This window comes from Pseudorasbora parva, chromosome 7 (assembly GCF_024679245.1).
Source record: "Pseudorasbora parva isolate DD20220531a chromosome 7, ASM2467924v1, whole genome shotgun sequence".
Lineage (NCBI taxonomy): Eukaryota > Metazoa > Chordata > Actinopteri > Cypriniformes > Gobionidae > Pseudorasbora > Pseudorasbora parva.
Genome location: NC_090178.1, coordinates 25,508,607 through 25,525,065, shown reverse-complemented (window position 1 = coordinate 25,525,065; position 16,459 = coordinate 25,508,607). Strand labels below are relative to the sequence as shown.

At 36.0% G+C, this 16,459-nt stretch overlaps 1 long non-coding RNA gene across 1 annotated transcript in view; it reads left to right on the top strand.

Moving 5' to 3' along the window:
• Positions 1-2,905, top strand: part of LOC137083089 (uncharacterized) — a 43,641-nt gene extending 40,736 nt beyond the window's left edge. The window contains exon 4 of the long non-coding RNA XR_010906451.1: positions 2,248-2,905. This is a non-coding gene — a long non-coding RNA (uncharacterized lncRNA). The remainder of the gene's footprint in view (positions 1-2,247) is intronic.
• The last annotated feature ends 13,554 nt before the right edge of the window (positions 2,906-16,459 follow it).

Genomic DNA, 16,459 nt, shown 5'->3' with positions numbered 1-16,459 from the left:
TTTATCTGTCTCCTTCCTTCCTGCTAATAATTCTCCATTGATTGGACAAACACACAGAAAGTTTTTTTTTTTTTTTTTTTTTACATAAATACATGCCACATTTTATAGAGCTGCAATAGTTTTTTATTAATTGTGCATATGGTCTCACTGTGATTAATGAGAAGGTAGGTGTTGTGTGATCTAAGGTTGTGTTACTTCCTGAAATCCCCCCCCCCCCCCATGTTTCTTAATTGATTCACTTATTCCAGTTGACTTGACACATTGTGTGACGTCAGCCTAAAAACAACAGTGTCAGTATTCATTTGAAACGCATCACTTCAAGCTTTTACGGGCTGTTTGGTGGTTAACTCTGATTGCCGTTATTCAGTAAAATTACACTACATCTATTGCAGAAGTGTTGTTTTTGAACATTCGTTGACACATTTCTTTCCACTGTAATATGTATATTTACAAATCAGCAGTTTTGTGTTGTTTTATAGTAAACAACAAAAAAAATCACAACATTCTATTATCTTTTCTGATATGTTGAGATATTTACTTGAAGCAACAACAACAACAACAAAGACTTGATTTCATACAATATGTTGAAGCATGTTTTCTTACCTTTATTTAGATTTTTTCCTTATCATTATCCTTTAGAAATCCTTCTAATATGATGATTTGCTGGTCAGTAAACATTTCTTATCAAGGTTGTTGTTCTGCATAATATTTTTGAGGAAACCGCGATAAATCTTTTTTAGTATTCTTTGAAGAAAATAAAATATTATTAAAAGAATGGAAAATAGAAGAGAAAATCTTTGGTAACATTCTAAATGTCTGTATTGTTACTTTTGTATCAATTTATTGCATCCTCACTGCATAAAAGTAAATCAAAATCTTTTTGTCCCCAAATGTTCAAACAAACGCTTATGATTTATCACAATATTTTTTGTTTGTCAAATCAACTTACATAATATTTTGAGTTTCTGTTGATTATACCAATCTCCTTCATTGTGTTAATCTTTTAATTTCAGTAAACCCAAAATTTTATGCCAACCAGTAGTGTTGTAGCACTCAAGACTGGTCTGAAGACCATTTTTTGAAGGTCTTGGTCTCAGTCTCGGCCACATTTGTACTTGGCCTCGTCTTGCTCTCAGACTAAGAGGACTCAGGATTTTGTTTCAAAGCGGTCAAGACCACAACTGCTGGGATGTCACTAAAATGATTTAATTATTAACATCATTAATGTGATTGGATGTAAAACTTACTTCAGTTGCAATCAATAACTTATTTCTAATTTGACTGATTAATTGTGTCAATTTAGAAAATAATTAGGGATTGTGTGGCAAAAAATACCAACAAAGATTTATACAAATGCTCACAAAATTCAAGATATTGTTGCAAAAAGTTATTGTATGAGATCTGGATTTAAACGTGATATAATTAACCAATATAACGAGCAGAAGAGCCGTTTTCATAAATTTGAGCATGAGCTATCATTTTAAGGATTGCTGGTCTGGTCTTTGTGTTCTCTTGGTCTCAACCCCTCAAAGTCTTGGTCTTGTCTTGGTCTCAGCACACATTGGTCTAGGTCTCTACTCGGTCTCGGATTAGGTGGTCTTGACTACACCACTAGCAACCAGGATATTTACTTTTTTAGGTTAAACCTAAAATCTTTTTTTTCTTCAGTGCACGAACAGTTCACACTTCACAGACCATCGGAGTCATATTGAATGTAAAAATGACAAGAACTGGAATATTCCTATATTAACAGTAGACCGCAGTCAACAACAACAAACGGTTCCAATCTGATGGCTGGGTTCTGCACAGTTTCCACGAGTCAGGATGCACAGATGTTTATCAGTTAGTTGATCAAATGTGTACGCAAATGACAAAGCACTAGTGTTATTCTGATTTTGCATGCACCCTTAACGTCACGCCATAATTGAGTTGTTCTTTGAGAGAATAAACTGCATTTGGACCACTATTATGCAAGATATTGAGAGAACCGTTCCATGACTCTGCGAAGTTACTGTCTAAATATTATAAAACATTCTGATTGGCATTACAGGAAGTATGCAATCACATCACCTTGTTTTATGTGGAAAAACTGACTCATAATCCATTTATTTGCTTTGGAGAAATGTCTGTAAATCAGTCAGTATGTTTATTTTTGAATAACAAGTCTCAGGTAAGGAACGCACATTATTTCCTAACTAAGAGCATATGAGTAACTCTTGTGATGAGTGATGTTTTTTGGTTTTACAGCTGTGCATATAAGCGAATCTCATCGCCGCCCATCTGCCCTGTGAAGCCACGGCCCAATGAGACCAGCACACTCAACACAACAGCTGGGAGATGATGCTATAAACTGCCATACAAATCTCAAGCTGCACTGCAGTGTGCAATTATCATCAGGGTCATTATCACACATCCACTGCATTCTTTTAATTGAAAACACTATAAACGTCTCAAGCTGATAAACCCTGAAAGGAAGCACTCAACGGCCATTCAGAGGGATGATGAGAGAGCAGCAGAGTCGAAGCGGTCCGGCGAATATGAGCAGAGTCACCACCTCATATTGGCCAATCAGTCAGCCTGTCTGACAGTTATTACATTAAGCAGCCAATCAGATTGCTCAGCCTCTTTGCCTGGAGGCTGAATAAACAGGAAATGATGTGATCGCTTGTGGAAGTAGGACATGGCATACTGACACAGGTGGTGAGTAGTGCAGACCTGGAACAAATGATTGTGTATCTGTAAAACAGAATGAAGCAAATGATACTGCCTAATCTTCCGATTTGGCTTTGTTTTAACACTACTAAAGTTGTGTTTGTTGTTGTTTTGAGGCCACGTTTATATACCAACCCGATCTCAAAGCAATTCGTACATATTTTTGCTAAATCTTCCGTATTTGATGAGTTGAACTGACCTAACTCAAACCCCGCCCCTAAACCTACCCGTCACTGGGGTTTAGACAAATCCATAGACTGTAAAAAAAAAAAAGACATCACCCACAGGATTCTGAAGAGCAGTTTTGAAGCGTAAAGTATAGAGACTCAAGATGGCCGTTGCCATCTTGTACGGATAACAGAACATGGGCAAAGAGGCGGGACGTGGGCAGAGCTGAGGTGACGCTATGACTAACAGACAGCAGACAAACGCCGATCCACCTGTCACCACGCCCTTAATTATGCAAAAGTGTAAGGCGAGTTCAGTTGCCATGAAGGGCAAAATTAGCCGTGTAGACCAAAACTAAAATTTTTCCCAGGCTGTAAACATGTTTTTTTCCTCTGTAACTTTGGTCATTTTAATATGGGGCTCAGTGAGATTCTGCTTCCTCCTGGAGCCTGTCAATGAATTGCACGTTAAGTCACTTCCTTATTGGCTTCAGCAGAAACTGGGGGAGGTTGCCGCTTGGACAAACTATACAAATGCGTACATAAAATGTACTCATCTAAAATACAAGGTTTTAACAAATAAAATAAGTAACTGTATTGGTCAATTAAAGTTTCTTGAGTATAATTTCTACTTTGCAGTAGTCTGCAGAAGTACATTTTACTCAAACATAACACTGAATTTAGCCATTCTTTTAAAGCATCTAAGTAAATAATACAGTAGATATTGTGCAGACAACATATCTACATAATAGAAGTATTACCCAGTCTAAAAACTGTGAAAAATGCAACCTTATTTATTATTCATGCCTCTTAGTTCATGATGGGAACATCAGTATTAGAAAGTTGAATAGGTTTTGCTAAAGCTTTACCACAGAATCATATTTATCAGTGAATATATTCATAAATATATGCTTCAGTATTTGGTAAAATAACAACTTTTTTATTAAATTAATTCTCAGCAAGGATGCATTAAATCTTTATTTAAAAAAATCACAGTAAAGACATTTATAATGTTCCAAATAATTTCTATTTTAAATATATGTGATATTTTGATTTTTATATTAATCAAAGAATCTTGAAAAAGCTCTATCATGGTTTTAATAAAAATAATAATCAGGACAATATTAATGATTCAACATTAATAATAATAAGACATTTTTTTTTAAAATTTGTTTTGCATATTAGAGTGATTTGTGATTATCATGCGTCTGTGTGTGTGTGTGTGTGCGTGTGCATGTGCGTGTGTGTGTGTGTGTGTGTGTGTGTGTGTGTGTGTGTATATATATATATATATATATATATATATATATATATATATATATATATATATATATATATATATATATATATATATATATATATATATATATATATATATATATATATATATATATATATATCAGCTGATCTAAAACAAACTGAATAATATGTGATGGTCTGAGATGATTAGAAGTAAACGAAAAATAAAACATGTGACTGGATTTCAAGGGATCTTCAAGGATTCCTTAAAAAAAATAACACTTAATGCAAACAAAATATTGTTTTGTTCCATGTTAAAATGTTAGTCATCCATCTTATGCATTATTTAATAATTGAAGTAATAATTACTCATCAAGGTTACATTTATAGCATCTAAGCGTAATGAAATATGGTTTGTAGACAGTATTCTCTTGTACATGCTCTTACACACGGTCTTTAACACACACACAATCTTGCGTGACAACCTCGCTGGTGCCTAAAGCTATCCGGTCTCTTAAGGGCACGTGAACTTGAAATACTCTGCTGCTCACTCTCCCTTCTCCTAACACACACAGACACACACACATACACACACACACACACACACACACACACACACACACACACACACACACACACACACACACACACACACACACACACACACACACACACACACACACTCACTCATATATGCAGACATGATTGATTCACATGTGTTATTATGGTGTGAACCGCTGACCCAGGCTTTTAGAGAGTAAGAAAAGGATGCTATTGCAAAGTGAAGGGCATGACTCCTCACAGTAATGTATCAGCACTAGTCCTGACTGTAGTACTTTTAGCACCCTAACTTAAGAAACACACACATTTTTGAGATTGGAGATGCATAAGAAAAGACCAGGTTCATTAACTTTGAAAAAATGTGGTGATTTAAGGGCGAAATAAAGAAATTGTATTCAGATCTCTGTTAGGGTTCAAGACTGACTGCTAAAGGAATGTTAATTCTTTATTCTAAAAAGAAAGATAATTCTGTTAAAGATCTGTTCATCTTATTTTAATTGACTTTATAATATTTTATTTATGATTGTGTAAAAAAAACAAACAGATATAATTAAAATGTTTTTACAGTATAGTTTTTAATGACAATTTATATTTTTTAATTATTTTATTAACTTTAAAATGATTAACCTTTAGAAGAAATTTGAAATGATTATAAAAATGTTGCAAAAATGTTCACATTCTTTGTATTGAGAGTTTGTGTAATAGAATAATACAGCTGAACTAAATATTTAATAATAATTTAAATGTTTAATTTACAGTTTTATATTTTTAATGACAATTGCATTTATTCACTTTAAAATTAATAACATTTATAAGACATTTTAAATGATGATGATGATTAATAGGTTACAAAATAGTATAACATTTTTTGTATGTTTTCAAATTTAACCAAGTATATTATAAATCAGATAAAAGGTTAAAAACAAATATCACTTCCATTCTGCACAAAATTTAACCAAACATTTAATCAACCCACCATTTGAAAATATTTATTAATAGATATAAAAAATATATAGATTTGAATGTATAACTTTTATGCAGGAACATTGTGAAAACCATAAATGTGGAGGCAACATGAAAAACCATGACATTGCAGAGATCAGGATGCTCTTACAAAATTGATGACTTGGTAAGGAGAAAGCTTGTTACCAAGGCCAATGGGAACCTTAAAGGAGCTGAAAGGAGCTGTAAAAATTTATGGCGGTGACTGGACGCTCCCTACATATTACGAGTCTGAGTTTTAGGGTTGGAATCCAAAGCAGAAACTATTTCTTTTGATATTTAACATCCATACAGCTCATATGAATTTTGTAGGTAGACACAACACCCAAAACCATGGCAGAAAATCCTAAATAAATATTTGCAAAACCAACACAGCCCAATCCAAACAAATGTTATCCCGACTGTCAAGCATGCTGAGGGTTCTTCTGGTTGGCAGAGGCAGCTGTGCGGAAGAGAGCTCTGTGCTGTCTGACATGAGCTTTAAAGAACAATGAGATCAACCTTCCAGGTTTTACATTACAGTAAAAAAGTGAAGTTGATATTTTAAGGATTTTTGCCTGACCCGACCATTGCAAACATTTTACAATATATCCTAGCACATGGTAAAAACTTGGTCAAATTAAAAACAATCAAGTATAGGCTATGTCAAAGCAATCGGTGAATTGTAGTCTATTATCTATTTGTTCCAATTTTAAATTGATGTTTTATATTGACAGAAACAGAGGCAGCTTCAAAAGGAGCTTCTTTATAGGCTATCCACTATAATCACTTGCTTTAAAAATAAAATAAAAATCCTTTTAGATGAAATTGGATTAGTTATTTCTTTTTTTCTAAGCAAATTGTTTCCATAAAACTAGTGCAAATGTGTTGCCTCATTGCCTCCCCTCTGTCTCTCCTTCATAAACACACACAAACACAAGCACAGTAAGTGCTCAGAGGGGAGAGGATATTCCTGTGGGGCAGTTGCAGCTCTGTGGGCCTGATTTATGTCAGCCCCGTTTGGGGAAGTGCTCTGTAAGAAACCCAGCAGTGCCCAGTGATCACTGATCAGCACCGCATCAGCAGAGGCCAGATCAACTGCTCTCCCTTGTAAACATCCTCGGTCTTACGGTATATAGTAGCCTACATAATATAATAGACCCTTTTTAAATTTCCGAATTTACATAGTAAATTCTATATAGAAAATTCGGAAATGCGAAAAGGGTCTAGGGCGGCCATTACAGGAATTACAAGGTGAACGCACCTTAACGTGCACGTATTTCGGGAGAAACTGATGAATTCACGTGATGTAAATCCAACTGACAGGACTCATGACTGCAGCGCGAAAAAACATGGCGGCGCCCATCTCACGTTATAGATCAAGCGATAATTTATAAAGGTTTTTAGATGACAAAACACACTCAGGTATTTGATGACAGGATAAACAATTAAGTTTGTGAATATTTTAAATAAAAAAGGAATCACACAATAAAAGCGATAGCCTCATATACAGTGCTATTTTGGCTGAACAAGTAGGCCTATGGACAAGCAACTCAGGACCTTACTCTTTTAAGGTCCTGAGAATAACAATTTTGCTACTATGTAAAATAGATTATTATAGGAAATGGGGGTGAAATTAAAAATAAAAATACACACGAAATGTATGCAGTTGTCATTAACACAGGCAAAATTATATATATATATATATATATATATATATATATATATATATATATATATATATATATATATATATATATAATTTTGCCTGCTTGTTCATCAGAAAGAAAAAATCATATAGGATGGCTCAAGGGTGAGTAAATCATGGGGTAGGCCTAAAATGGGCTTTTAAAATGGGGTGAAATAGTACATTTTCAATAGTAAATTTTATCCATAACAAACATACTCCACACAGCTCCAGGAGATTAATTCTTCCTTCTGAAGCGAAGTGATGAGGTTTAGTAGGAAAAATATCTATAATTTAGAAAACGTATGCTTTGTTCTAGTGATACATCGTGACAGTTTCGTGTCCAACTGAATATGGAAGGTGGTCTGGCGGTAGCTAGATATTTTACATGATAAAGTTTTAAATATATTTTCTTACAAAAACCCTTCAATTCGTTTCAGAAGGCCTTTATTAACCCCCGGAGCCATGTGGTACTCTGAGTTCATCTGAAAGAAGAAAGTCATATACACCTATGGCTTGAGGGTGAGTAAATCATGGGGTAATTTTCATTTTAAAGTGAACTACTAACTAACTTTAAGGACCAAAATGTCTCCATTGAAACCAATTAAAACAATTTTTAATCTCAGGGCCCTTTAACTATAAAATAGTGCCATGTCTGTTAACAGGCTTTCATTAACAGAACAAGAGCTATTTTCATTTCAGGAAAGGCTTCAAATTTTTATTTTACCAGATGGTGCCATTTTTCTCAAGTTTGGCCTATAGCAAATACTAATTTTATTCCTTTTTCTGCTACTGAATATTATAGAGAATTTTTTGTTATAAATTATGAAGTTATAATTTTTAGTAAGTATGTCAAAATGTGGTGTGTGTGTGAGAGAGAGAGAGAGAGAGAGAGAGAGAGAGAGAGAGAGAGAGAGAGAGAGAGAGAGAGAGAGAGAGAGAGAGAGAGAGAGAGAGAGAGAGAGAGAGAGAGAGAGAGAGAGAGAGAGAGTGAGTGTGTGTAATATCTGAGATAGAAAAACAGTAATCTGCCATGGGGTTGTGCTCCGAGTTTCACATTTTTATGACTTTTTTTTACTTAACATTTTTGTCCTCTGTTGACCTCAGAGTAACTTTTTAAAATTGACACACAATGGTTAACTGCTGACTGTGCTGAGAACATTTATTTAATGTTTATCGTTATGTCATTTGTCAAATTTGATTTAAAACAGTTTTATTAAACTGCATAATTAAGTACAACTATGTATTATGCATGTTTAACAATTTAATGTAAATTAATTAATGTTAATTAATTAATTAATTAAAATCTAATCATTCATAATGTCTTGCACCTGAGGCAAAGTACATGATTTATGAAAACTGTAGTTGACTGTAGTTGTTGATATAGGTTATAGTTTTGTTTACAGTTAAATTTAGTGTTGTGATGTTTTGTGAATTGCATGTCACATCTATGCGAGTCTAGTGTTTCTACTAACTATGGACATAAAGTATATAAATGCAGATACAGTGCCTGGAAGGTTGATTTTTGCAAGCGGAGAATAGTATACATGCACGATAGAGTAAAACATTTGTGTAATGGACCCTTTTCACAGCTCCACATTTGCCTTCTAACATTAATGTTACATTTTGGATACACCTATCTTTTTGCGTCGTCAAATCAGCTGACTTGTAGCGTTGCATCTTGTGGCATTACGTCCTGTTTTTGGTTGGTTTACATGTCTTTGGTCCGTGTTGCGTTCATATATCAGTCAAATCGCACCAGAGTTCGTTTGGAAGCGGACCGAGACCCATCTTTTTAGTGGTCACTGTCTGCTTGTTTGGTGCGCACCAGGGTTCGGATGGCAGCGTTCACATATGTTCAATTGAACCACACTAACCGAGCAATCGCACCAGGGTTTTTTTAATCGAACCAAACATGACAAGTGTGAACGCACCCTTAGAAACCCGGAAATGTGAAAATAGTCTATTATAGGACAAGTAGCTAACAAGTGGCTAAATGGGACTATAGAAGCTGTAAGGAAAATTAAATTGTGCTCTTATAAACTACTCTAACTATCTTGTTCTGGGAAAATAATTTTAGATAAAAGCTAAAAGAGCTTAAAGAAGCTTAGTGGTGGTGATGTTAAAATCATGGGACTGTGGTATAGTGTTTGCTTTGGCTTTTTAATTCTGGCGACTGCATCTAGGCTTCATCTGGAAAATGATCTTGGACAAAACGTGGAAGTATCAAAAACTTTTTTTTTCTTGTTTCTTTTTTTTCTTCTTTTTTTGTAATAATCTGACAGACTACAGAACAATCATACTGGATTTTTGTTAAGGGAACCAGTGTGATGCTAACTGCCAGTTGGTTACGTTCGTTTGAGGGAAATTCGGAAATGAGCATCCCTATGCCCTATAGTTACTCGGGGAGGGCCCTTAAGTGGGGACTTTGCAGAGAGAAGGGCACTTCAGTGTCATAATGAAGATGTTTGGAACGCACTTGGTGAAGGGAGCAATGAAAGACAATGTCATTTCCTCATTAGCCTCACATGGAAAGGCTAAGCTGGGCAGTGAAATATGTTATTATTGCTGTTAATAAAATAAATGTACATTTATAATAAAGTTTTTAAAATATGCTTTGTGTGTGTGTGTGTGTGTGTGTGTGTGTGTGTGTGTGTGTGTGTGTGTGTGTGTGTGTGTGTGTGTGTGTGTGTGTGTGTGTGTGTGTGCGCGTGTGTGTGTGTGCGCGTGTGTGTGTGTGTGTGTGTGTGTGTGTGTGTGTGTAGGTTAAGTATTAAATATAAAGCATTAAATGTGCAATATGTAACTTTTGCGTCCGCTAGAGGTCGCCTATTCAAAACAAAGGCATATGCTGATGATGCTAAATTTTAGCGCAGAATCTTGGGACATGTGGTCTTCACCTCACAGACTTTCAGCACCTTGTTGAATCAATGCCACATAGAATCAAAGCAGTTCTGAAGGCGAAAGGGGGTCAAACACAGTATTAGTATGATGTTCCTAATAATCCTTTAGGTGAGTGTATAATAAACATGCTTAGACTTTGCTCACTTTCAGTCAGGATAATTGTTCATTCAAATATAATAATATTAATAGATAGGCCTATAGATTATTGTGCAAACACTTACCTTAAAAAAGGCTTTTTTCAATGTTAGTCATAGACTTAAGTTCCTAAAAGCTTGGTAAATGTCAATACGAGCCCCTGCTTTTAAACTAAGGGAATTAAACCACAATTTGAAGTAATGAGATTAGGCAGCATTGAAGAGCAATTCAGATGATCACGAGATACAGACCTAACATTCTTTCTTGGGATTTCTGAGAAGAAGCCAAAGATTATAAATGAATAATGTTTTAAATGACGTGTCTCTGAAATTTTAGCCTTTGGCTCTCTGTTGGTAACATGACGAATTTGAGCAGAAGCTTGAAAAACACAAGCACCTCTGCACGTTAATCTGAACAAAACCTGCCAAACATTTCAAATTTGATGGGGGAGAGAGGAAAAGATCAGTAAGAAGAGAGAGATCAAAGCAGGAAGAGTGTGAAAGAGAGAAGGGAGAGAGTGAAATTGGAGGGGGAGGACTGTTGGGAGAGAAGAAAGATGATGAAACACTTTTTGCAGAGTAATATTTTCAACAAACTCGTACCATTCATCCACATATATCAGTCATCAGAATCCAAACAAATGTTTCTCTCTCTTTCGTTCTCGGAAAGCCTGCCCTCACCGCACGGCCTTCATTCCACAGCTGCCGGCTGGGCTCTCTCGTTCATCCATCTTTTCCAAAGTGCTCTCCTTCCCTTCTTCTCGTCCTCTCCCTCCCTCCATCTCGCACTCTCCCTCAGCGCGCACTAAACAAATAACGATTGTATTTATCTCTATCATTCTCTCCATTTTCCTTTCCTCTCTCTTGTTTTCTTGCTCCTTCGTTCAATATTTCATGTGGATGAGAGCGTATCTATTCTAAGCTTGCTCTCCGCCGCCTCCCCTTCCTCCCCAGTCGTTTAAAAAAATCCTTTTCTCTCCACATCATTCTTTCTGTCTACCTCCTTTCCCTCCATTTCTATAAATCTCGCTCTCCCATTTCATCCCTGATGTTCTGTGTCCCATTTTTGCGCTCCCTCTCTCCCTTTCTGTGACTGGACAATGTCCACTTCATCTATACAAAAGGGTTCTCAGCCAGCGTGCTTCTCTTTTTGCCATTATTTGGAATACACACACACACACACACACACACACACACACACACACACACACACACACACACAGGCTTTTCTGTTTTTGCACCTCTTTCGTTGTTATTTTCTTCATCTCTTTGCTGGTGTTACTAATATCTCTCCGCCTTCTTCTTGATCTTCTTCCCGTCTCTCCCTCTCTCTCACGCTCTCTCATGTGCGCTCTATCTATGTCAGTGTTGTTTTAGGCACAGCAGTGGAAGGTAAACAGTGAGATTGAAAATTCATGTCAGACAGATGAGTGAGAGGAAGGGAGAATGTAAGAGCGAAGGGATGGAAAGAGAATGACAGAGAGAGAGAGAGAGAAAATGTGTGAAGGGCCACTTTTGCTTCTTAACTTTGAAACAGAGAATATAGAATCAGTCCTGCAAAACCCCAATTTGTGAAAGTGCACGGAATGCTGTGGGTTAAATACTATATTGAGTTCTGTAAAGCAGTGTTTATAAACTTTTTTTCAGTCATACACCTTTTAAAAATGTTCAAAAATGTAGTGTTGTCACGATACTGGAATTTAACTTTGAAAAGATAGCTTGAAAAGTATCAATATTCAATACCATTTTCAATACCAGCACATGGATTAAATAGAAGAACCGCCATATATTACTACTGATATACAATGGGTAATGGGTAGATCCCCTTCAATTTTTCACTCTTTGTTATATTGCAGCCTTTTGCTAAAATCATTTGTTCAATCAATCAATGTACACACATCACCCCATGTTGACAGAAAAACACAGAATTGTAGACATTTTTGCAGATTTATTAAAAAAGAAAAACTGAAAAATCACATGGTCCTAAGTATTCAGACCCTTTGCTGTGACACTCATATATTTAACTCCGGTACTGTCCATTTCTTCTGATCATCCTGAGATGGTTCTGCAGCTTAATTTGAGTCCAGCTGTGTTAGATTATAGGAAAGCCACACAACTGTCTATATAAGACCTTACAGCTCAAAGTTCATGTCAGAGCAAATGAGAATCATGAGGTCAAAGGAACTGCCTGAAGAGCTCAGAGACAGAATTGTGGTAAGGCACAGATCTGGCCAAGATTACAAAAACATTCTGCTGCACTTAAGGTTCCTAAGAGCACAGTGGCCTCCATGATCCTTAAATGGAAGATGTTTGGGACGACCAGAACCCTTCCTAGAGCTGGCCATCTGGCCAAACTGAGCTATTGGGGAGAAGAGCCTTGGTGAGAGAAGTTAAAAAAGAACCCGAAGATCACTGTGGCTGAGCTCCAGAGATGCAGTCGGGAGATGGGAGAGCATCACTGCAGCCCTCCAACAGTAGAGAGTATGGCAGAGTGCTCTGGCGGAAGCCTCTACTCAGTGCAAGACACATGAAAGCCTGCATGGAGTTTGCTAAAAAAAAAACACCTGAAGGACTCAAATATGGTGAGAAATAAGATTCTCTGGTCTGATGAGACCAAGATAGAACTTTTTTGGCCTTAATTCTTAGCGGTGTGTGTGGAGAAAACCAGATACTGCTCATCACCTGTCCACTACAGTCCCAACAGTGAATCAGGTTGGTGGCAGCATCATGCTATGTTTTTTTTTTCTTTTTTTTTTCTTTCCAGCTGACAGAGACAGGACGACTGGTTGCAACTGAGGAAAAGATGAATGTGGTCTAGTACAGGGATATCCTGGACGAAAACCTTCTCCAAAGTGCTCAAGACCTCAGACTGGGCCGAAGATTCACATTCCAACAAGATAATGACCCTAAGCACAACTAAAATAACTAAGGAGTGGCTTCACAACAACTACATGACTGCTCTTGAATGGCCCAGCCAGAGCCCTGACTTAAACCCAATTGAGCATCTATGGAGAAACCTGAAAATGGCTGTCCACCAACGTTTACCATCCAACCTGACAGAACTGGAGAGGATCTGCAAGGAGGAATGGCAAATGATCCCCAAATCCATGTGTGAAAAACTTGTTGCATCTTTCTCAAAAAGACTCATGGCTGTATTAGATCAAAAGGGGGCTTCTACTAAATACTGAACAAAGGGTCTGAATACTTAGGACCATGTGATATTTCAGTTTTTCTTTTTTTATCTGCAAAAATGTCAACATTTCTGTGTTTTTCTGGCAATATGGGGTGCTGTGTGTACATTAATGAGAAAAAAATTAACTTAAATGATTTTAGCAAATGGCTGCAATATAACAAAGAGTGACACATTTCTGAAGGGGGTCTGAATACTTTCTGTACCCACTATATGTATTTTGAATATTATCAAATTTTTGTCCATCCATTGAAAGTCTAGGCAAATTAATAATTTCTTCTGAAGAGATCACTGTAGTGGTTGGTTTGCACAGGAACAGGCGGAAGACTCAGGAGATAATAAGCAAACAAACTTAACACAACAGTGACTAGACAAAGACTGAAGGTGAGGATGTAAGTAGTGAAACGAGATGATTAACAAGACAAATAGTTGGGACAAATTAACTAATGAGGGTAACCATGGTAACAAACTAGTGGCGGGAAACTAAGACAAAGGAACACATGACAGGATGACCTGATGCACGGATCCAATATACTTTTGCACATGCATTTCTGAACAGTTTAACCAACTGTTTATGTGAATACTCAGCAAGACGGACATTGTAACAATATTTTTGTGAGTCTATATTCTTTGCATCTAACAGGGAGGACAGAGAAGGGCACGGAACGGGACAAATTGGCAAATCTGTCAGTACCGAACTTTTAAGGGTACAGGCGAATTACGTCGGAGTACATCAGTACAGAGTACCGATTCACATTAAATCAATCAGTACCAAATTTTGGTACCTGAGAATGCATCTGGTGACATAGACTAGTGTCTGTGAATATTAAACCGCAAAAAAATAAATAAATGTAAATACGAATTCTGCGTGTCTTTGTGAATGCATGGCGGTTTAATTTACCTGACACACACACACACACACACACTGAATCGCGCATGACGGTCATTTTTTTCCTCCTCTGCTCTTATATGAATGAATGTCATCTCCAGAGCCTGAGAGTCACATTCTTGCTGACTTCATGAGCATTTTACCGATTCATTTGAGAAAAACTACCCTCACATCATAAACACACTGAAACTCATGTCACGGCAACCCGTCAAAATAAAGGTCCGGTTTAACTTGACACGTATATATTACTGTTGTATTGTATAATTTAGATATGTCTCAATGTAATAATACTTCTAACACTAATGTAATAATAATAAATTATCGACATTTAATTTTTTAAGTAATAAATCAAAAATTTTCTTCCACGTTTTAAGTTTAACAGTAGGCTATAAAGCTCAGTTATAAAGTGCAGCACTTTGTTTAACAAAAAAAAAAAAAAAAGATACATTCAATTATTTTTTTTATGTCTTCATTTGATTACCAAAAGATACACAACATATTTGTGGGAAATCTTTTCATAGAAATGTAAAATTAACAAGAAATATAATATGGTTGTTTTTATGAATTCAATGAATAAAGTAGCTAATAGCTTACAATTTACTGGTAAATATTACAGTAAACAAACATCACAGACAATGGCAGACAAAGACCAAGGCAGCTCTGGCATAAAGTCAATAACACTTCTATAAATGACTTACAGCTAAATTACTTGATGCAAACAGCTCCTAAAGTACAAAAAAAAAACGGGTACCGGTGCTGATTAAAATGTGAACGGTACCAAACCCTAGTATTTGACCATTTAAGAGCAGCTAGCCATGAAAAAGAAATCAATTTGGCACTCGCAAACTGTATGAGAGACAGCGTTGCGTGCACTTTATATGTGTGCGGAATGAAAATTATGTTCAATGCCACACCGAAAATCAGACCAACCTTTCTTATTATTTCCATTTTTTATTATGAATGTGTGTGTTTCATTTGTTCTTATTAAGGTAACAGAGATAGATGGTATAAATAAAAACTTTTGTACAGGCTTTTTTTTTTATTTTTTACTTAAACTTAAATTATTACATGGCACCCCTGCACTAGGGCAGCACACCAGGGTGTGAAAATACTGCTGAAGAGAACTTCAGAAAAAGAAAAAAAAAGATATATTTAAATTCCTTGAAACATGGTTAAAAATAGATAAAGATTAAAAAAGGGAAAACACATTATAGTAATGCACTTACAATGTAAGCTAGCAGACAAGTGTTCCAGAGAGGTTAAAAGCAGAGTTTTGAAGCTTGACATTTTTGAAAGCACTTACAGGAATGCTTCTGTTAAAAAACAACAATATTTTACTTAGAATGACAACAAAATACTATATATTATGTTATAACACAAATAATATAAATTATATATCCATCCATCACCAATCCATTATACCATTATAAACACCCTGGGCAAATGGCGTGTCCATCACTGGTCTCACATACACAGATCATGTTTTAAATAATTATAAATATGTTGAATTTATAACATGACATTTATATAGCACCCTCATACATACAATGCAGCTAAACAGTATATTTATTTTTTTGACTACTTTTCTTGGTGGATGAACGTCTGATTATGCAACATAAAAAGTGCTTTGTTTCATTCCTCCCATTCCAAACATGTACTATACTGTCGTAGATACCATTAACCAGGATATCAAGTAACCAGGTTTACTCTTAAGATGATCATGATGATTTGAATCATGAGGTATATTAGACTTAATTCATGTTTATATGCAAATTATTCCCTGCCTGCATTCAATCACAGCAACTTGGTCAACTGCAGCAAATGCTGCACAGTGGCTTGTGGAAATATTGTTGGTTTTGTCAGGGTTCTGCCCTGGCAGCTCTGTCTGTTTTGTCTTTGTTTAATGTTTCTATGTTTGTGTTGTGTCTTAGTACTTGGATCTGTCTGTCTTTGTGTTTGTCATGTGTTCCTCTTGTCCTGCCACCTTGTTTAATG